The 21522-nt window shown below is 56.5% G+C and overlaps 1 pseudogene; it reads left to right on the top strand.

Moving 5' to 3' along the window:
- The first annotated feature begins 944 nt into the window (after positions 1–944).
- On the top strand, positions 945–17857 carry LOC148595544 (adenylate cyclase type 10-like; annotated as a pseudogene).
- Positions 17858–21522: the final 3665 nt, after the last annotated feature.

The following is a 21522-nucleotide window of genomic DNA, read 5'->3' as shown; positions in this document are numbered from 1 at the left end:
ATAACGCCAGCCAATCATATGTATACACAAACGTGGGCTGTAGCCAATAGGGAGCTGTTTGAGGCGGGTGCACACCACGTGGGCAAGCTTAAACTGTATAAAAGTGCTGTTATTGCGTTAAATAAACGAGCAAGATTCTTAACTTATATTGAGTGTACATCTTGACTCCGGCTGACTTCCAACATCTGGTGCCCGAGCAGGGACACTGGAACTACGCTTTAATGCAGCTTGCCTAAGCACTGAGAACCCTTGAATCTGCATCCCGAGGACATCGGTCAAGGAGACAGACGAAGGGTCGGAAGTCAGAGGCAGAAGGTCGGCCCAGATAGAGCACGCAAAAGGCAGAGACCTACTGCGGTAAGACTGCTGAGAAAGGAAAAGAGAAGGGCGAGACAATGGATCGAGAGGTGGCACTCACTTTGCTGGGGCAAATTCTTGCTAAGCGAGAGGCCAGCATGAGTATGAAGAAGCTTTATGAGCTGTGCAAATGGGCACAAGACAAGGGACACTTGCAAAGCCCCAAGCTCCTCCAACATATTCTCTCTAAGAGATGAATTAAGTATGATAAACAGACTCTCTGCAAGCTTTCAATCTGGTGCAGAGAGAATGGGTTCAAAGCCAAGCCCCACCTAGTATTCGATGTGGAAACATGGGAAGACGTGGGGCGGCAGCTTTGGGATCGCATCACCAGCGAGGATAAAAACATGAGAGACCTGGCGACTACGTGGAAGTTGATCTTGTCTACCCTATCGAGCACTTCAGGAACAGGGCCACCATGGCATAGGAAGATGCTGGTGTTTGAGGAGCAACTTGCGCCTGCTCCATCTGCGCCTCCGTTGCCGGACCTTCCACCCGAGAATGAAGAACGGCCTGGCTGGGCCAAAGGCTTACTGGATCATCTTGAGACACTTGAAAAGGGGACTCAGGGTGGAGGGAAAGCAGATATGGTAAAAGAAACTTGCTTTGATATGGGAGAAACAAGTGAGTGGGGAGTCATACATGTCATTCCTTGATTGCTTAAAGGAAGCCTTAGTGTGTGTCTCCCTGACACCTGAGGCAAGGGAGGCTATATTGATGTAATGGATATGTCATGCTCTTAAAGCAGATTGTTAGTTATACCCAAGTTAAGAGTTGTTGGCTTTGTGGAACAGCAGACCAATGTGACAACTTGTTAAGTGGATGGGGAATTTCGGGATGGTTACAATTGTTAATCCGAAGTGCAGGGATGGTGCTGTTGATATTGTGTTTTGTTGATGTTGTGTTAATTGTACCTTGCTTGTTGAAATGTATGTCTAATACGATTGAAAAGGCCTTAAGGAAGGGTTGGCTGGCTGAAGAACAAAAAGGGGACAGGGTTACTGTAGGTCATGAGCTGCAGAAAAGAGGAAGTAGGAAGGAACGAAACTGAAAGCAAGTTTGGCCATGCGGAGCAGGATGGAGGTGTGGCTTATGTACGGGCCAATCAAATAAACGCATGAGCGGCTAGCAACAACCAATCCTGTGCATCACATTGCGCAAAGACAGCTGTGTGTAGCCAATCACAAGCGGTGGAGCAGCAGGGAGCAGCCTGTGGCCCGTGTCTGCTGGGCTGGGCCTAGGGCTGGGCCTGTGGTCTAGCAGGGATGGCAGAGCAGAGCGGGGGCACTGTGGTGGGGGCAATGGGGCCTTGCTGCCCTTTGGGCTGTGCTCCCAGGGGTCGGGGGCTTGCCTGTGCTGCAGGCCAGGCAGCCGTTGGCCCTGGCGGCTGCAGTGGGTTAGTCTCCTAAGCACGTCGATGTGCGCTCTCTCTGTGTGACAGTCATCAGCCAGAAGGTGAACTTGGCAGCCCGGCTGATGGAGTGCTATCCTCGGGTAGTGTCGTGCGACACAGCGACCTACGCTGCCTCTCAGCTGCCCCATGGCTGCTTCAAGGAGCTGCCCGAGGTGAAGATGAAGGGGGTTGTTGATCCTGGCAGCATCCATCAATATCTGGGCATCTCGGAGGAGCTGTGAGTGTCCTTGTTGAGCAGGCTGCTTGGGGGCACGTGGAGCCGCGGATCAACTCTTGGTCAGCACAGAGCAGCTGTGCAGAAAGACAGCAAGCTGGCCCCCACCTGGGCCTCCGATCCCTGGGGCTGAGAACCTGGAAAGCTGGGGTATGGCTCCGCTTTGGGCCTGCCTACCCATGGGCCTCCTGCTCTTAGGAGACTAGGAGTGATGCCGTAGGGATGGAGAAGGCTGGTGGGTGTCTATAGGCACACAGGGCCTTGCAGCCCCTCTCCAGGTAGCAGGTGCTTTCTGCTTGTTGTGCTTGCTCCATTTGAATGTTATCCTGGCTTGAACAGATAGGTTTTTCCTTGCTCGTCTTTACCTTGGCAGCATCTGCTGCAAGGCCCTGCTTCTCCAAGTTGCTCCCTGTGAGCAAAGCCCAGGGAAGCAGTTGGCAGGAACAACTGCTGGAGTGTGGGCAGCACACGAGGCCACTGCAAAGAAGAGAGGGTACCCAAGAGCACACCCACAGTTCCATGCGTGACTCTGCACCCTCTAGCTTCTGCCTACTGAGTTGACTTCAATTTTTCTCTTTCTCCTGCTAGCATGTTTGGCATGAAGCTCAAAAAGGAGAGGCCCAAGAATTCCCCCTTGCTCGGTAGGTGGAGAACACCTTGGTCTCCTGAACACCCATCTACTGCCCTTGAGACCGGCTAGTCCCATGGGGGGAATGGGGAGGCTGGGAGGCTAGTCCCATGGTGGCTAGAGGGAAGGGTGTCAACGGGTCATTGCTCTTGAGCTTGCTGCAACTGCCTGCTCTCTTGCTTGCCTTTCCAGGCTAGGAGAAGGAGATTGTCCTCTTTCAAAGCTATGTGCAAGGCTACGTGGCTAGGAAGGAAAGCTGCATCCTGGCACTTGAGGGTATGAAAGGCTCCGGAAAGAGCCATTTACTCACCGAGCTTGCCAGTTTAGGCCGGGCTGCTGGGCATAGGTGAGTGCTGTTGAGCAGTACGTGTGCATGGCTTCCCCTGCCTTCCTACTGATACTCACAGGATCCTCAAGGCCCCCTGCCAGTGTGCCTGGCCCTTGGGTTCTAGCAGCCCTCATAAGGCAACATCTCCATGCACCTGAGAGCAGAGCAGCCGCGTGCTCCCCTCCTAGCTCTTGAGGGAGCTAGAAGGGTCTTCTGCAGTCCCTGCTGTTGAGCTTTGGGCCAGGCGCAAAGCAAAGTAGAGCCTGAGCCCATGGCATTTCCTGCAGCTGCAGACTGAAGGGAAGAAGCCCAAGTGACCTGCCGCACAAATGCTGCTTGCATTGAGGGGCTGGCCTGGGGCTGTATGTGCCCTTGCTCTCAGCCCCAGATTGTGCCTCTCCGTAAGAGCGTTGCTTTGGAGGTCTGGGGCTCTTTGGGGGCCTGTCTGAATCTCGGTGCCTTTTTCTTTTGCATGGCAGGGTAGTGGCTGTGAAGCTGATGGAGCTCAGCCTGAAGCAGGACTACTCCGTCGTACGAGTGATGCTGGCCATGGCAATGGGTCTGCAGGCCTGCAAATCCTGCAGCGCCAGGCAACTCGTACTGTAGGAGAATGTAAAAGAGTGGCTGGCTGATCGGGGACATCTTGGGATGCACAACCCACGCCTTGTCAAGTAATGTACAGGGGGGTGGCAATGACCTGTGCTTGACCAAGGTGAAATAAGGAAGCTGCTGTTTCTAAGCAAGCAACTTGCTGAAACTTGCCTGTACCGGTTAAGGAAGGGGGCTTGTCATTGGGCCATGCAAATGCAACCTAGCAATCTGCTAAGCAACAGCCAACAGCCAATCCTGTGAGCTTGGGAAAGACCCTGGATACCTGTAGGGTATAAATGTTCACATACCTGGGTTAATAAACGGAGCAAGATGGAAAACTCACATTGAGCCTGTATCTTGTAATCCGGGTCGATCTTCAGGAGAAGCTCGAAGGAGTCCTGGAAGAGAGCAGCTACTGCCTCCTCAATGCACCTTTCCTGGTGAAGGTGAGAGCAAGCGCCCTCTCTGGCCGGGGCCAAGGTCTGCTTGTGAGACGTCTCACAGCAGTGGTCATTTGGCTGCTCTCCTGGGCAGTGGCCTTAGCTTCTGGTGGAAAGAGCCGGGGATAGCACAGACTGTGCTCACTCCTGTGTGCCTTGCTGCTGCAATAGGCCAAGCACATGCTGGGGACTGGGGTGGCTTTGCAGGATCAGCAGCAATGCCGATGTGGCAAAAAATGTCAGGGAGAAGAGGTGCTCCCTGGCACTAAGCTAAGCCCTGCTATAGTCAGGAATGAGCATGAGCTGTGGTGGTTCATACCTGGAGCAGTGCTGTGAGTCGCGTGGCTGCAGTTTCCCTTGTCTGCAGCCCTGCAGCCAAACATGGCAGGACTCACCCTGCTGCCACCAGGCCCCAGTTGCTCTAAGCCCTGCTGGGGGTGAATACTAAAGAGAGGAGGATGGAGGGAGGGAAGATCAGTAATCCTCGCAAGCGCAAGCTGCGGGACGAAGGGTCTCCCTCATGATAATCGCTTTATCCTGCTGTCTCGCTCCGCTCAGCTTCTGTGATGGAGGCTCCTCGTGTCGGTCCATCCAGAAGGTCCAGCATGCGCCAGGACTGCAGGGTGTGCACCATCAAAGCTGATGTGAACCTGCAGCACACCGTGCTTCCGCCCACCCTGAAAGGTGAGGGGCTGAGCCCTGCTGTACCTGCAGCATTCGCTCGGGGGTTTCTCCTTTCCCCGGTCCCTGCTAGCTGTGATTGCAGGGGAGCTGCACTGTGTTCAAGATGTGTGCCCTGCATTGCCCTTGCCCAATGGGTTTGTTCCCAGGGAAGCAAGGCTAAATGCCAGCGCTTCCTGCGTTGAAGAGAATGCAGCCTCGCTGGCCTCAGCCTGGGGAGAGGGCAAGAGACAGATGTGTGTCCTGTTTTTGTCAGGGATTGCGCTGACTGAGCTGGACAGCATGAATTTCTCAGAACGGATGGTTCTGAAGTGTGCAGCCATCATTGGGCCGATATTCACCACGGAGCTGCTGTTCCACATCCTTCCCAAGTGGACCAGGGCCAAGATGAATCAGATCCTGACCATGTTGATGAAAAGCAACATCTTGAGGTGGCAGAATGCCAAAACGGTGGCAGAAGACAGCAGTGTTTCCCTCAAGTGGTCTGCCACAACTCAGGAGGAAGAGAAAGGTAAGTGGTGATAAGAGGAGGCCGGGAGCACCGTGGGCTTCTGCTGCTCCTGGCAGTGCTCCTGCTGGGGCTCCCCAGGGCACAGTGCACTGCCCCTGTGGCCGTGTGTAATGGCCAGGGCAGCCTCACCATTGGGGTTGGGTTGGGATGGGGAGCATAACAGGGAGGGACTGCCCTTCAGAGATTGCAAAGTAGGAGCTGGCTGAGGCTTCCTTGTGCTGATGGTTGCAGTGCCTCTGACTGCTCTCTGTTGGGATGCAGAGCAGAGCAGCAGCCTGTTGCATGGGACATGCTATTCTCAGTGAGGCAAAGGGGCCCTTTTGCTCGAGTGCGGCGAGGCTCTGAGTGCAGGAGCGCTGCTTTCCTACCAAGGATCCCCGCCGAGGGCTCCCCATCCTTCATGCGCTGGCTGTGATGGCCCTGAGCTGTGGCCCCAGCTCTGGCTGTTGCAGCACCCCGTTGCCTTTCAGAGGAGCAGCAGAGCGAGGAGCTGCAGGCCGACGTCCTGGCCTTCTGCGCGCCGCTGCTGCGGGAGGCCGCCTACGAGCTGTGGCCCAAGGCGCAGAGGGCGGCCATGCACCGCAAGTGCGCAGCCTTCCTGGAGGAGCAGGTGCACAAGTGCCAGTGCTGCGGCGGAGGGGACTTTGTGGCCTTCCACCGCTTGGCCGTCAGCAGCACCCAGGAGGGAGAGAGCTGGGACAACGATGCTGGCGGAGGCTGCTCTGCCAGCTGGACAAACGTGGAGACCACAGGGGATGAGCTCCCTGCCCCTACGGGTATCCTGCCTGCGTGCTCTGCAGCCTGGGCCTTCCCACGGTGCTTGCACTATTCCTGGGGGTGCTCCTCTGTCTCCAGGCCTGTCTTCAGAAGCGGTTCCCTAAAAACACAGGGTTGCTTTCAGTGCAGTGCAGATGCTTTCCGAAGAGGAGCTGAGTCCTCCCCTGAGTACAGCTGCACAGCTTGAGACATGCTGTGTACAGAGCAGAAAGCGTCTGTTCCCTTGAGCACCCTCGTGCCTTTCCCTGGAATCACCAGAGAGCAGCCCCTCTCCCGGCAGTGACTAGAGCCTTGGGGTGCACCCCGCAGCCCAGCAGGTCAAGGTGCATTTCCTGGTGGTTGCGCTACCCTTGCCCAAAACATAACACACCTGCAGAGAAGGGAGATCTTGGGGAAAAGTGGCCAGGAAAAGAGGTGCCGTCCATGCCATGGCTCTCCTCTCTTGCTGACAGAGTATGCAAGATGCAACTTGTGCCCCTTGAGAACTGAGGGGATATTTAACTCATGCTTTGTTTGCAGATCCTGCAGGAGCCCAGCAGAATAAAATGAGCTTCTGAGATGAGACCTTACAGTGAGGAGAGCAGCATTTGATTATTAGTGGAAGTCAGCGGGCTCAGGGTCTCTGGGGGTGCAAGTGGAGTTCCCAGCTTTGCCTACTGGCTGTGACCCCAGCCGAGGAAAGGGGCAGCCTGCTGGGTGGGAGCTGGGATGTGATGGAAGCCAGGGGGATCACAGTGAGGACTGTCCCGTTGTGGCGCAGCAGCCCTGGCATGCTAGGGCTTTCTGGCTGTAAGAGAGCCCTGCTGCAAGCTGGGCATTGCAGTGCTAGAATGCGAGTGCCAGGTGCGCTAGGACGTGCTCTTCCTCGAGGCAGGCAGAGCAGGGCAGATGATGCTAGTGTGTCTCCTCTTCCTCTGTGATCTTGTCTCCAAACAGAGCCACAGAACAGTTTATGGCCAGGACAGAGCAGACAGTGCCCAACAAGACCAAAGGGATGCCCGGTCCCGCCTGCTCCTGTGAATGCAAGGCCACTGTGGACTTGGTGCTCGTGCCCTTGGCTCACCACCACCTGGAAATGGGCAATGATGCCAGGGCAATTTATTATCTGCTAGAGAGTGCAGCTGGCTACTTGCACGTCTCCAACAACTACCTGGTGAGCCGGCCTGCTTGCCAGAGCCCCCTGCACATGGAGTCCTCCCAGTTGCCTTGCCTGGGCAAGCCCATTTCCCCCTTGAGAAAGGACAGGCCTCTGTGGCACCTGGGCATGAACGACTGTGCTCAGGCCCAGGCTCTTCCTCCTGCTTGCCTCTCCTGTGGCAAGAGAAGCACAAACTTGGCACGAGGTGCACCTGCAAGGAGTGCTGTGCTGTGTGTGAGGGTGGGCATTGCCGTAGTAGAGGTGACCCGTCCTCAGAGAGATGCGGGAGGCAAGCGGGTAGCAGTGGTGGGGCTTCATGCAGGATCCGCACAGACGCTCACCTGCTCTCCGTGTGCTTGTCCAAAGGCCTTCACCAGCCTGAAGAAAGCCGAGGCCCTGAGGAGCTCCTTGAGTAAGGAAGGCAAGGGGCTGGCCAGCGTTGAAGAAGCCGCCTTCCTCAGCCTGAAAGGGGAGGTAAAGTGACAGGGAGGACCTGAGGGCTCTGTTGGCGGGAGGACTTGCACGGCCTCTTGGGGTCCCTGGGGCGGTTCTGGGGACATTCCTGGCATTTGGAGGCACAGATGGCTGCTCTGCACAGCGTCTTCTGTGAGCCCTTCGCCCTCCAGCCAATGGCAGTCAAGACCCGTGGCCCTGAATCGAACAGAGACTTGAAATTTGGTGTGTCCTCAGCGGGAGCCCTTTTGGACTGCTCTTACAGCTCTTTATCCCTTGCAGGTCTGCTACAATATGGGGTGCATGGACCTGGCAGAGAAGACCATCAGAAAGGCACTGAGCCTGCTGAAGAGGAAATTCCCAGTCACCTCGGCTGGTGTCTTCTTCAAGTCCCTGCTGGAGAAGTCGCCCCATGGCTCTTACAGGAAGAGCAGAGACTCCTCCACCCCTCAAGAAGCAGGGTAAGACCCTGACGGGAAAGGGAAGGCAAGAACGAGCCATTTCCGTGCTGGCCTAAGGCCCTTGGCCCACACCTGCCTCAGCTTCACTGCAGAGCGTAGCTCTTAGCACGGGAAAGGTGCGGAAGGCCCTGGAGGCTGATGGATGGTGGGGTGGCCTGTACTGGGTGTTCGGGATGGTGTGGGTGAGAGCAGGGAGCTGTTAGCGGGCGTGGAGGCTGCGAAGGCAGTAGCCAGTGACCAGGCTGCCATGCAGCAGCCCTTTTGCTCCCTGGGCTGTGCTGCCAGCACATCCTTGTGAGCAGTCATCTTTCCCCGGTGCTGCTTCTCACCCCCGTCCCACGAGCCTTGCCTGCCTGAGCAGCCTCCTGTGCTCCCCGGCTGCCCCTGGCCCCCTCACTCAGCCCCCTGTAGCTCGTGGCTGGGTCCAGCAGCTTCTCCTGTGCGGCAGGAGGGAGAGGCTCCCCTGGCTGTTCCGGCAGAGCCGCTGCCTTGCTCTCCTGCGGCAGCTCTTCAGCCAGCGGAACACGTCCAGCGGGCAGAGGCTCTCGTGCCTGGCAGCGCGCATGAAGCTCCGCGCGGACGTGGAGTCTGCGCACGCGAGTCACGTGAGTGCCTGCTCTCTGCAGCAGTAGCAGATGTGTTTCTGACACAGCTCCTTTGCCCTGGCTGGCAAGAGGAGGCCAAATGCCACAGGGATGGTCACATGCTTCATCTTTTCCTTGCAAGCGTTTGGGAGGCATGGGTGTTGTTGGTTTGGGTTGCTCCTGCCATGGGATTGCTTTCCTGATTGTGACCAGTTTCTGTACTGTGGGATTTCCTTGTGACCATTTTTATAAACCTCTTCTTTAGAAGCACCCTGTGGCCCTTGTCGTGACATGGCCACAATCAGAAGAGCATAAGAAGAGTTGGTCATCTGAAACCAACTCTTGGGTGAGAGGCTTGCGAGTAAAAGAGAAGAGGGAAAGTGCCCATTGGGTTCATGGCGTGTGTTCCCTAGGCCAGAGAATCCCCTTGGGGAGATTTAGTGTTTTGCACACTCACCTCTTTGGACCATTTCAGATCCTGTGGTCCTACATGGAGCACGCGCAGCACTGCCAGGAGCTGGGCAGCATGGATGAGTGGCTGCAGTACGGGTGGGCGGCCGTGCGGCTCAGCGCTGACGTGGAGCCTTTTGAAGGAGGGGTGCTCAGTGCTGCGGAAAGGGCCCAGGCCCTGTCCCATCTGAACCTCAGCCTGGGAAATCTGCCCCTCTCTGTCACCGTCGGTAGGTAGTGCCCACACTCCCTGTGAGAAGAGCTCTCTGCAGAGAGAACCTGTGTGAGTCTGCTTCTGTCTTGCCAGGCTATCGCGCCATGAGCCTGAGCATGGAGCTGGAGAAGCCCGACCTGGACTCCAAGGTCCTCACCCCGCTCTTCACCGCGCTCTTTCTGCAGATGAGGTAATCCTGCTGCTGCACACCCTGCCCTTGCGCGGTGTCAGGGGGTCACTGCAAAGGCCAATGGAGTTGGCAGAAAGAGCAAAGGAGGGAAAGAGACGGAAGATGGGAAGGGGAGTGGGAAGTATCTGGAGCTGCTGGCTTGGATGCCACACCGAGGAGGTGCTCCATGGAGGCTCGTTGTGTTCCTCCGCAGGTACCCAGAGTGTGCAAAAGTGCTCTCCAGGCTGGAGAAGCAGGTGGCTGGAGAGCACAGGATCACTGGGCAGGCCTGCTTCTTTGCCTGCTGCCTCGACCTCCTGCTTTATGCTGGTAAGTGCTCAGTGAGGAGGGCCACAGAGAGGCAGGAGGCTTGCAGAGATGGCTTCTCTCCTGATACAACACTGAGCCCAAAGGCTCCAAGCAATCCTTTGGCTCCTTCAGCAGTGTGCTTGCCCATCTGGCTCTGTGGGTGTCTCTCTCTCCTTCCCTCTCCTGTCTTCTCCCTCTTTTTCTGCATTGTCTACAGGTGATCCCAGAGTAAGCTCAAAATGCTTGCAATTCCCATCTGTGCTTGCTGTGTTTTGGGAGGTTCCCCCTTCTGAAAGCTCTTCTCAGGCTCCCTCTGCTCTGGCTCCTGCGGAAGCGGGCACAGCTGTGTTCGTGTGTGCCTGACCAGGAGGTCCCTTGGAGCCCATGTGCTGCAGTCACTGTCGTTTGCTGATCAATGGCAGCAGCTCTTGGGTGGTGCTAGCAAGCTGCTCCATAAAAGGACACTGATGTGAAGATATAATAACCTTGCATCACTCCTCTTAGTTTTTGCCTGCCCTCTGAGTGCTTCCTGGTGCCAAAATTGGCCAGCTCTGCTTGAGCTTTCTCCTACTGTGAAGGTCTGAGAAAGAACAAGGCAGTGGAGGGCAGTGCTGCTTCTCTGAGATACATTTGTATTACACAGGCTGGGAGTACAAGTCATTTGAGGAGTGCAGGAGATTCATAGAGGAGAATGAAGGCAACTGCACCCTCAAGTCTCAGAATAGCATCCTGCTGCGGCTGTATTCGTCCCTGGCTCTTTGCTACGTTACACACTTGGTCTTAGTGGAGTGGCAAGAGGCCCCCAGCAGTGAGTGATTCTCGTGGGGGAGGTGGGAACTGTGGGTTTTTCATGGCCCTCGTCCTGCATCCAACAAGGCGGCTGTCCCTGGGGATGAAAGGGACTGGTGGGGAGAGGCTGTGCACTGGGAGCAAGGTGGCCAGGAGAGGGCCCAGAAGAGAGCCAATTCCTGCTTGTCTCTACACAATGTGTGCCTGTTTCGCTGTATTTTTGCGAGGCTTGAGCAGTGGGACAGCTTCCAGCAGCCCTTTGAAAACGCAGGCAATGAAGAGGCCCCTCACAGGCCATGGAGAAGGAGATCCCAGCAGCCCTTTCTAACTTCTGTGTTTCGGTACTTATACAACCTTCCCACCAGGGGTGCCAATTACCCAGTGACCAGTCCCAGAGAAGGGCACTCCCTAATCTTCTACAGGTGACATCTATATCCCCACATCTCTTTACCTTCACCAGGTGATCCTTATTCATCTTTCCTCCTAGCTATTCCCATAATGGTTGGCCTCAGAAAATCCTTTATCCCTCAGGGGTCAGCAGCAGGGCGAGCACCAGCTTCAGTGCCAGGGCTGCCCCGCGCAGGCCCCAGCACAGCCCAGAGCCTTGCAGGGCCCTTCCGGTTGCGCAGCCCCAGCCCTGGCAGGGCGGCCCCAGACCCCGCAGCCCCGCACAGCCCCGCACACCGGGCCCGGCTGCTCCCAGCCCTGCGACGCCCCATGCGGCCCCCACAAGATGGCACCGCCAACAGCAGGGCTGGGCCAGGGCTGCCGGTACCGCGGCAGGGTGCAGTGTTGCCATGGCAGCGCCCGGTTCGGCCCTCCCATTGGCTGGGGCTGGGGTTGAGGGCCGGGCTGGCTCCTACTGATGGCTGCGCCAGCCAATGAGAGCCACGAGGCGGGCGGTGGCGGCCGCTCCGGGGCGGGCTCAGGCGTGGGGCGGGCAGGGCCGCTGGGGGCGGCAGCAGCCTCGTGGCCGGGTGGGCAGGGAGGTCCCCGCTGTCCCTGCGAGCGGGGCCGCGGGAGGAGCAGGCTCCGAGCAGGGCTGGCAGGAGCCGCGCGGCCGGCAGGAGCTTGTGTGCTCGGAGCGCCGGGCAGGCCGGCAGCAGGCAGGCAGGGCTGAGCGCTGGCCGCGAGGGCTCTCCTGCCAGAGCACCCGCGAGGGCAGCGACTCTTGGCTGTGGGAGGCGTTTGGAGGAGACTCCTGGCTCTGACGGCCACGGGCAGCAGCAGGGATGTGCTGGGCTTGGCACCCGCCATGGAGCTCTCCTCCATCCCATCGGGGCAGCTGCTGGGTTGGGAGCAGCCACATGTGCCCTCTGCAAGGAGAGGCGTCCTGATGGCACCACGGGCACCAGGGGAACAACAGGCAGTGGGAAACACTTCCTAGAGGCTGAGAACAGGAGCTTCTTCTCCATGAGCGTGGCCAAACTGTGGCTCAGAGACATAGAGAGATGCTCAGAGGTCCTTCCTTGGAGATAACCCAGACTTGCCTGGAAAAGGCTCCAAGACGGTTCCTGTGCTGGGAGCTGCTTTGCACAGGGCACTGGATGTCCTATTGCAGGCTCAAGGAATCTGCTCTCCTGAGACAGGCTCCACAGGCCCTGTGCTTTTAAACGTGCTCAGAAAGGTTCCTTGGTCTGTGCTACCTGAGCTAGAGATGCTCTGTCAGGAAAGAGCAGACGTGCCCTTAACACCTTCCTTCCTTCCGAAGGGCTTCAGCTGGGAGCCTTGTCCTTGCCAGGCTCCAAAAGCGTGACTCATGCCAGGATTTTTGTATCCCATAAATATTTCCCAACTTTCCTTCATCTGATCCCGAGGAAAGCCATTTCTCAGCTTGTGCCTTACCTGATCCCGGGAATTCTCCTTGACACCTCTAGGTCGTGTTTGTTCCTGGATATAGTTCCAGGCACCCTGGATTCTCCTGGCACCCTGCCTGTCTTTGGGATCTGTAGAGCCCCGGCACCCTGGATCTGCCGCACTTTGACCCCAGGCACCTCAGGACAGGCCCCCACACTGCAGTGCTGCTGTGCAGCCTCCTGCACGGAGCCCGTGAGGCACTGCTGGCCTCAGGAGCTGCATTTTGGCTTGGTCACAAGTTGGGGAGATGACTGTCTCCCAGCTCCCCAACTACTGAAGCTTGTGAGCATCTCCACAAGCAACGTTCTTCTACTCTGTATCCTTGCACAGTCCTGGGGCAAATCGTGCAGAAGGGAGACCCCATCCCCCTTGAATGCTGTCAGAGCTGAAGCTTTGCAAGCCACTGCAAAGGGCACCAGGACCTTTGCTCATTTCTTTGGGTTGTTTATTTGGCCTCTAGCACCCTGTCTATGTCACAGGGGGCTGCACTTCACAGGTTCTCTCCCCTTTTTCTCCCCTTTCTCCTGTGTGTGTGCTCAGTTTCCTCTGCACCAGGATCATGGGAAATACTGGTTTGGGCGAGTTTCCTTGAAGCTGTGACAAGTTGTGGAGCTGAAGGCCTCATGGAGGGAAGTCTGGCACACGGCTGTTTCCCCACGCTCCCTTCTGCTCCCAGCCTGAGGGCTCCAGAAGGTCTCCAGGAAGGGCAGAACTTTCGGTGTTGGTGGCTTGGGTTTCCTTTGACATCCCCAAGTTCTGCTTGGGTCACTGTGAGCAGCCAAGGAAATTCCTCTTCTCTAGAGTCCCGTATCAGAAGATTCTCCCTACTTTTGCACAGAAGCGCAGGCGAGTCCAGGATCCCCATGAAGAGCATTTGCCCACATCAGGGCCCAGGACTCCCAGGAGCTCGTGGCTCTCCCAGGCCCCTGCTTAAGCTGACAAATTCTAACATAGCCTTTTATCTGTGCTCCATAAACCTTTGCAAATAGCTGTGCAAGGCTTGAAGAACGGTGGGCTTCTGCTGCTCCTGGTGCTGCTGCTGCTGGGGCTCCCCAGGGCACGGTACACTGCGCCTGTGGCCGTGTGTAATGGCCAGGGCAGCCTCACCGTTGGGGTTGGGTTGGGATGGGGAGCGTAGTAGGTAGGGACTGCCCTTCAGAGACTGCAAAGTAGGAGCTGGCTGTGGCTTCCTTGTGCTGCCGGTTGCAGTGCAGCTGACTGCTGTCTGTTGGGACGCAGAGCAGCAGCCTGTTGCATGGGCCATGCTAGTTTCAGTGAGGCAAAGGGGCCCTTTTGCTCGAGTGTGGCGAGGCTCTGAGTGCAGGAGCGCTGCTTTCCTACCAAGGATCCCCGCCAAGGGCTCCCCGTCCTTCATGCGCTGGCTGTGATGGCCCTGAGCTGTGGCCCCAGCTCTGGCTGTTGCAGCACCCCGTTGCCTTTCAGAGGAGCAGCAGAGCGAGGAGCTGCAGGCCGACATCCTGGCCTTCTGTGCGCCGCTGCTGCGGGAGGCCGCCTACGAGCTGTGGCCCAAGGCGCAGAGGGGGGCCATGCACCGCAAGTGCGCAGCCTTCCTGGAGGAGCAGGCGCACAAGTGCCAGTGCTGCGGCGGAGGGGACTTTGTGGCCTTCCACCGCTTGGCCGTCAGCAGCACCCAGGAGGGAGAGAGCTGGGACAACGATGCTGGCGAAGGCTGCCCTGCCAGCTGGACAAACGTGGAGACCATGGGGGATGAGCTCCCTGCCCCTACGGGTATGCTGCCTGCCGTGCTCTGCAGCCTGGGCCTTCCCACGGTGCTTGCACTATTCCTGGGGGTGCTCCTCTGTCTCCAGCCGTGTCTGCAGAAGCAGTTCCCCGAAAACCCAGGGGTGCTTTCAGTGCCGTGCAGATGCTTTCCCAAGAGAAGCTGAGTCCTCCCCTGAGCATAGCTGCACAGCTTGAGGCATGCTGTGCACAGAGCATAGAGCGTCTGTCCCCTTGAGCACCTTCCTGCCTTTCCCTGGAATCACCAGAGAGAAGCCCCTCTCCCGGCAGTGACGAGAGCCTTGGGGTGCATCCTGCAGTCCAGCAGGTCAAGGTGCATTTCCTGGTGGGTGCGCTACCCTTGCCCAAAACATAACACACCTTCAGAGAAGGGAGATCTTGGGGAAAAATGGCCAGGAAAAGAGGTGCCACCCATGCCTTGGCCCTGCTGTCTTGCTGACAGAGTATGCAAGATGCAAATTCTGCCCCTTGAGAACTGAGGGGATATTTAACTGATGTGTGGTCGGTTCTATAGATATAGCAATATGGCTTCGTGCTTGACATAAGCTGACTTGACCTGACTTAGGCTTAGGGCCTGGCGCTCGGAAGATCTCGTGATGTTACGGAAAGCAAAGGGTTAACAGAAATTAAGGCGAGTCAGTTGTCTTACTTTGAAGAATCAGTACCTAGCCATGTGGGGTGGCATTGTTGCTGATTGGTGGCAGAGCAAGCTTCCGCATTCGAAAGGAGTATAAATGTAGTGAGCAGTAAACAACAAATGGCACTCCAACCATATTGGTGTTACGGGGTTTGTCCCCTAGCGGGGTAGGATGGCCCCGGAGAGCCTGACCTCTGGGTGAACACGTTTTGTTGCTGGAGCCCGAAGATGGCTACTAGCTGAGACGGAAGACAGCGGCCGGCAACCCTCATGCTTTGTTTGCAGATTCTGCAGAAGCCAAGCAGAATAAAATGAGCTTCTGGATTGAGACCTTACGGTGAGGAGAGAAGCATTTGATTATTAGTGGAAGTCAGTGGCCTCAGGGTCTCCAGCGGGGCATTGGAGTTCCCAGGTTTGCCTACTGCCTGTGACCCCAGCCGAGGAAAGGGCCGGCCTGCTGGGTGGGAGCTGGGATGCGATGGCTTGAGGAAGCCAGGGGGATCACAGTGAGGACTGTCCCATTGCGGTGCAGCAGCCCTGGCATGCTAGGACTTTCTGGCTGTAAGAGAGCCCTGCTGCAAGCTGGGCATTGCAGTGCTAGAATGCGAGTGTCAGGTGCGCTAGGACGTGCTCTTCCTCGAGGCAGGCAGAGCAGGGCAGATGATGCTAGCGTGTCTCCTCTTCCTCTGTGATCTTGTCTCCAAACAGAGCCACAGAACAGTTTATGGCCAGGACAGAGCTGACGGTGCCCAACAAGACCAAAGAGATGCCCGGTGCCACCTGCTCCTGTGAATGCAAGGCCACTGTGGACTTGGTGCTCGTGCCCTTGGCTCACCACCATCTGGAAATGGGCAGTGATGCCAGGGCAATTTATTATCTGCTGCAGAGTGCAGCTGGCTACTTGCACGTCTCCAACAACTACCTGGTGAGCCGGCCTGCTTGCCAGAGCCCCCTGCACATGGAGTCCTCCCAGTTGCCTTGCCTGGGCAAGCCCATTTCCCCCTTGAGAAAGGACAGGCCTCTGTGGCACCTGGGCATGAACGACTGTGCTCAGGCCCAGGCTCTTCCTCCTGCTTGCCTCTCCTGTAGCAAGAGAAGCAGAACATCGGCACGAGGTGCACCTGCAAGGAGTGCTGTGCTGTGTGTGAGGGTGGGCATTGCCAGGGCAGAGGTGACCCGTCCTCAGAGTGATGCAGGAGGCAAGCGGGTGGCAGTGGTGGGCTTCATGCAGGATCCGCACCGACGCTCACCTGCTCTCCGTGTGCTTGTCCAAAGGCCTTCACCAGCCTGAAGAAAGCTGAGGCCCTGAGGAGCTCCTTGAGTAAGGAAGGCAAGGGGCTGGCCAGCTTTGAAGAAGCTGCCTTCCTCAGCCTGAAAGGGGAGGTAAAGTGACAGGGAGGACCTGAGGGCTCTGTTGGCGGGAGGACTTGCACAGTCTCCTGGGGGCCCTGGGGTGGTTGTGGGGACATTCCTGGCATTTGGAGGCACGGGCGGCTGCTCTGCACAGTGTCTTCTGTGAGCCCTTCGCCCTCCAGCCAAAGGCAGTCAAGGCCCTTGGCCCTGAATCAGCCACAGCCTTGAAAGTTGGTGTGTCCTCAGTGGGAGCCCCTTGGGACTGTCCTTACAGCCCTTCTCCCATGCAGGTCTGCTACAATATGGGGTGCATGGACTTGGCAGAGAAGACCATCAGAAAGGCACTGAGCCTGCTGAAGAGGAAATTCCCAGTCACCTCGGCGGGTGTCTTCTTCAAGTCTCTGCTGGAGAAGTCGCCCCATGGCTCTTATAGGAAGAGCAGAGACTCCTCCACCCCTCAAGAAGCAGGGTAAGACCCTGACGGGAAAGGGAAGGCAAGAACGAGCCATTTCCGTGCTGGCCTGAGGTCCTTGGCCCACACCTGCCTCAGCTTCACTGCAGAGCGTAGCTCTTAGCACGGGGAAAGGTGCAGAAGGCCCTGGAGGCTGATGGATGGTGAGGTGGCCTGTGCTGGGTGTTCGGGATGGTGTGGGTGAGAGCAGGGAGCTGTTAGCGGGCGTGGAGGCTGTGAAGGCAGTAGCCAGTGACCAGGCTGCCATGCAGCAGCCCTTTTGCTCCCTGGGCTGTGCTGCCAGCACGTCCTTGTGAGCAGTCATCTTTCCCTGATGCTGCTTCTTGCCCCTGTCCACGAGCCCTGCCTGCCTGAGCAGCCTCCTGCGCTCCCCGGCTGCCCCTGGCCCCCTCACTCAGCCCCCTGTAGCTCGTGGCTGGGCCCAGCAGCTTCTCCTGTGCGGCAGGAGGGAGAGGCTCCCCTGGCTGTTCCGGCAGAGCCGCTGCCTTGCCCTCCTGCGGCAGCTCTTCAGCCAGCGGAACACGTCCAGCGGGCAGAGGCTCTCGCGCCTGGCAGCGCGCATGAAGCTCCGCGCGGACGTGGAGTCTGCGCACGCGAGTCACGTGAGTGCCTGCTCTCTGCAGCAGCAGCAGACGCGTTTCTGACACAGCTCCTTTGCCCTGGCTGGCAAGAGGAGGCCAAATGCCACAGGGATGGTCACATGCTTGAGCTTTTCTTTGCAAGCCTTCAGGAGGCGTGGGTGTTGTTGATTTGGGTTGCTCCTCCCATGGGATTGCTTTCCTGATTGTAACCAGTTTCTATACTGTGGGATTTCCTTGTGACCATTTTTATAAACCTCTTCTTTAGAAGCACTCTGTGGCCCTTGTCGTGACATGGCCACAATCAGAAGAGCATAAGAAGAGTTGGTCATCTGAAACCAACTCTTGGGTGAGCGGCTTGCGAGTAAAAGAGAAGAGGGAAAGTGCCCATTGGGTTCATGGCCTGTGTTCCCTAGGCCAGAGAATCCCCTTGGGGAGATTTAGTGTTTTGCACACTCACCTCTTTGGACCATTTCAGATCCTGTGGTCCTACATGGAGCACGCGCAGCACTGCCAGGAGCTGGGCAGCATGGATGAGTGGCTGCAGTACGGGTGGGCGGCCGTGCGGCTCAGCGCTGACGTGGAGCCTTTTGAAGGAGGGGTGCTCAGTGCTGCGGAAAGGGCCCAGGCCCTGTCCCATCTGAACCTCAGCCTGGGAAATCTGCCCCTCTCTGTCACCGTCGGTAGGTAGTGCCCACACTCCCTGTGAGAAGAGCTCTCTGCAGAGAGAACTGTGGGTTTTTCATGGCCCTCGTCCTGCATCCAACCAGGCGTCTGTCCCTGGGGATGAAAGGGACTGGTGGGGAGAGGCTGTGCACTGGGAGCAAGGTGGCCAGGAGAGAGCCAATTCCTGCTTGTCTCTACACAATGTGTGCCTGTTTCGCTGTTTTTTTTCGAGGCTTGAGCAGTGGGACAGCTTCCAGCAGCCCTTTGAAAAGGCAGGCGACAGAGAGGCCCCTCACAGGAGCCAGAGCGCCCGCGAGGGCAGCGGTGGCTCTTGGCTGCGGGAGGTGTTTGGAGGAGACTCCTGGCTCTGGCGGCCACAGGCAGCAGCAGGGATGTGCTGGGTTTGGCACCCGCCATGGAGTTTTCCTCCATCCCATCGGGGCAGCTGCCGGGTTGGGAGCAGCCACATGTGCCCTCTGCAAGGAGAGGCGCCCTGATGGCACCACGGGCACCAGGGGAACAACAGGCAGTGGGAAACACTTCCTAGAGGCTGAGAACAGGAGCTTCTTTTCCATGAGTGGGGCCAAACTGTTGCCCAGAGACATAGAGAGATGCTCAGATTTCCCTCATTGGAGATAACCCAGACTTGCCTGGAAAAGGCTCCAAGATGGTTCCTGTGCTGGGAGCTGCCTTGCGCAGGGCACTGGACACCGTATTGCAGGCTCAAGGAATCTGCTCTCCTGAGGCAGGCTCCACAGATCCTGTGCTTTTAAACGTGCTCAGAAAGGTTCCTTGGTCTGTGCTACCTGAGCTAGAGATGCTCTGTCAGGAAAGAGCAGACGTGCCCTTAACACCTTCCTTCCTTCCGGAGGGCTTTAGCTGGGAGCCTTGTCCTTGCCAGGCTCTAAAACTGTGACTCATGCCAGGATTTTTGTATCCCATGAATATTTCCCAACTTTCCTTCATCTGATCCCGATGAAAGCCATTTCTCAGCTTGGGCCTTAGCTGATCCCGGGAATTCTCCTTGACACCTCCAGGTTGTGTTTGTCTCTTGGATATGGTTCCAGGCACCCTGGATTCTCCTGGCACCCTGCCTGTCTTTGGGATCTGTAGAGCCCCAGCACCCTGGATCTGCCGCACTTTGACCCCAGGCACCTCAGGACAGGCCCCCACACTGCAGTGCTGCTGTGCAGCCTCCTGCACGGAGCCCGTGAGGCACTGCCGGCCTCAGGAGCTGCATTTCGGCTTGGTCACAAGTTGGGGAGATGACCGTCTCCCAGCTCCCCAGCTACTGAAACTTGTGAGCATCCCCACAAGCAACATCCCTCTCCTCCATGTCCTTGCACAGTCCAGGGGCAAATCGTGCAGAAGGGAGACCCTGTCCTCCTTGAATGCTGTCAGAGCTGCAGCTTTGCAAGCCACTGCAAAGGGCAGCAGGACCTTTGCTCATTTCTTTGGGTTGCTTATTTGGCCTCTAGCACCCTGTCTATGTCACAGGGGGCTGCACTTTACACCTGGGGTCTCTCCCCTTTCTCTCCCCTTTCTCCTGTGTGTGTGCTCAGTTTCCTCTGTGCACCAGGATCATGGGAAATACTTTTTTGGACGAGTTTCCTTGAAGCTGTGACAAGTTGTGGAGCTGAAGGCCTCATGGAGGGAAGTCTGGCACACGGCTGTTTCCCCACGCTCCCTCCTGCTCCCAGTCTGAGAGCTCCAAAAGGTCTCCAGGAAGAGCAGAACTTTTGGTGTTTGTTGGTTGGGTTTCCTTTGACATCCCCAAGTCCTGCCTGGGTCACTCTGAGCAGCCAAGGAAATCTTTCTTCTCTAGGGTCCTACATCAGAGGTTTCTCCCTTTTGCACAGAAGCGCAGGTGACTCCAGGATCCCCATGAAGAGCATTTGCCCACATCAGGGCCCAGGACTCCCAGGAGCTGGTGGCTCTCCCAGTCACATATGTCCTACTTAAGCTGACAAATTCTAACATCACCTTTCATCTACCCTCCCTAAACCTTTCCAATTAGCCGTGCAAGACTTGAAGAACATGATAGGAGGAAACACAGTTTGTCAGAGCTTTTTTGCTTTTTAATGAGCCCTATGGCATATTTTATGCTGAGTCCATGAACCTCTCTTGCTGAGAGGAGAATGAACAAAACATTCAAGAATTCAAAGTCAGGTGTTGACTCCTCCAGGGCAGCGTGTTGCACCACAGTACTAGCCTTCAAGTGACATTTCTTCATCATAATGTTCAGTCTGAACTTTCCAAGCTGTTTTATTATTTTTTTTCCAGACATTTTCCAAACTGCTTCCCACTATCAAGGAAATCTCTTGGCCATCCCACAGTGTTGGGAACAATATAACTCTGCCTATCAGGACAGACTGGAATGTGAGGAAGTGGGGACTGGCCTGAGGAGAAGAGCCTGGGTGTTAGGAGCGAGGCCATATGAGCCAGTGGTGCGTGTGCACATGAAAAAGGTGTAAGGGACTGTTTTGGATTGTGTTTGTCTCGACATTGTTGCCGTACCATTTAGGACTTCTTGACCTTCCTATTGCTGTTAGCAATATGGAAATGTAGAATGCAAGAGAAGATGACAAACAGCTCATCCCAGAGACCATCTCCAGGCACATGAGGGAAAAGAGGGTGTTCAGGAGTAGTCAGTGTGGATTCCCCAAAGGGAAGTTGTGACTGGCTGGCTGGATGAGAGGAGAGCAGTGGATGTTGTCTACTTTGACTTCAGCAAGGCTTTCAACATCGTCTCGCACAACATCCATGTGGGCAAGCTCAGTTAAGTGTGGGTTAGACGAGTGCACAGTGAGGTGGATGGAGAACTGGCTGGACGGCAGCGCTCAGAGGGTTGTGATAAACGGTTCCTAGCCTAGTTGGAGGCCTGTGGCCAGTGGTGTCCCCGAGGGGTCAGTACTGGGCCCAGTACTGTACAATATATTCATCAATGCAGTGCAATTTATTCACCAGTGACTTGGAGGTGGACAGAGTGGCCCCTCAGCAAGTTTGCAAGTGATACCAAACTGGATGGAGTGGTTGACACTCCAGGAAGCTGTACTGTCCTTCAGAAGGACCTAGACACGTTGAAGAGTTGCTCAAAGAGGAAGCTCATGAGGGTCAACAAGGACAAGTGCACGCTCCAGCACCTAGGGAGGAATAAACCCAGGCAGCAGTGCAGGTTAGGGGCTGAGCTGCTGGAAAGCAGCTCTGTGGAGAGGGATTGGGAGCTCTGGTGGGCAACAAATAAACCATGAGAGGGGGCTGTGGCCAAGAATGCCAATGGGATTGAGGCCTACATTAGAGCGACCAAGAAGATCAAGGGACTCGATCATCTATCTTATGAGGAAAGACTAAGTGAGGCTGGCCTGTTTAGCCTGCTTAGGAGAAGAGAAGACTGAGATCTTCTCAACATGTACAGACACCTGAAAGGAAGATGTAGAGAGGATGGGGCCAAACTCTTGTTGGTGGTGACTAGCACCAGAACAAGGGGTAATGGGTACAAACTGAAACACAGGAAGTTTCATCTCTATGTGAGGAAGAACTTCTACTACCATGAGGGTGACAGAGCCCTGGAACACGCTGCCCAGAGAGGTTGTGGATTCCCCTTCTCTGGAGATATTCAAAACCTGCCTGGTTTTGACCCTGTGCCACGTGCTCTATGGTGTCCCTGCTAGAGCAGGGGGTGTTGGACTA

This window comes from Tinamus guttatus, unplaced genomic scaffold (assembly GCF_059628265.1).
Source record: "Tinamus guttatus ecotype Peru unplaced genomic scaffold, ASM5962826v1 Tinamus_guttatus_pri_ptg000087l, whole genome shotgun sequence".
In the NCBI taxonomy this organism is placed as follows: domain Eukaryota; kingdom Metazoa; phylum Chordata; class Aves; order Tinamiformes; family Tinamidae; genus Tinamus; species Tinamus guttatus.
Note: the sequence above shows the minus strand (reverse complement) of the source record. Positions and strands in the feature narration are given on the sequence as shown.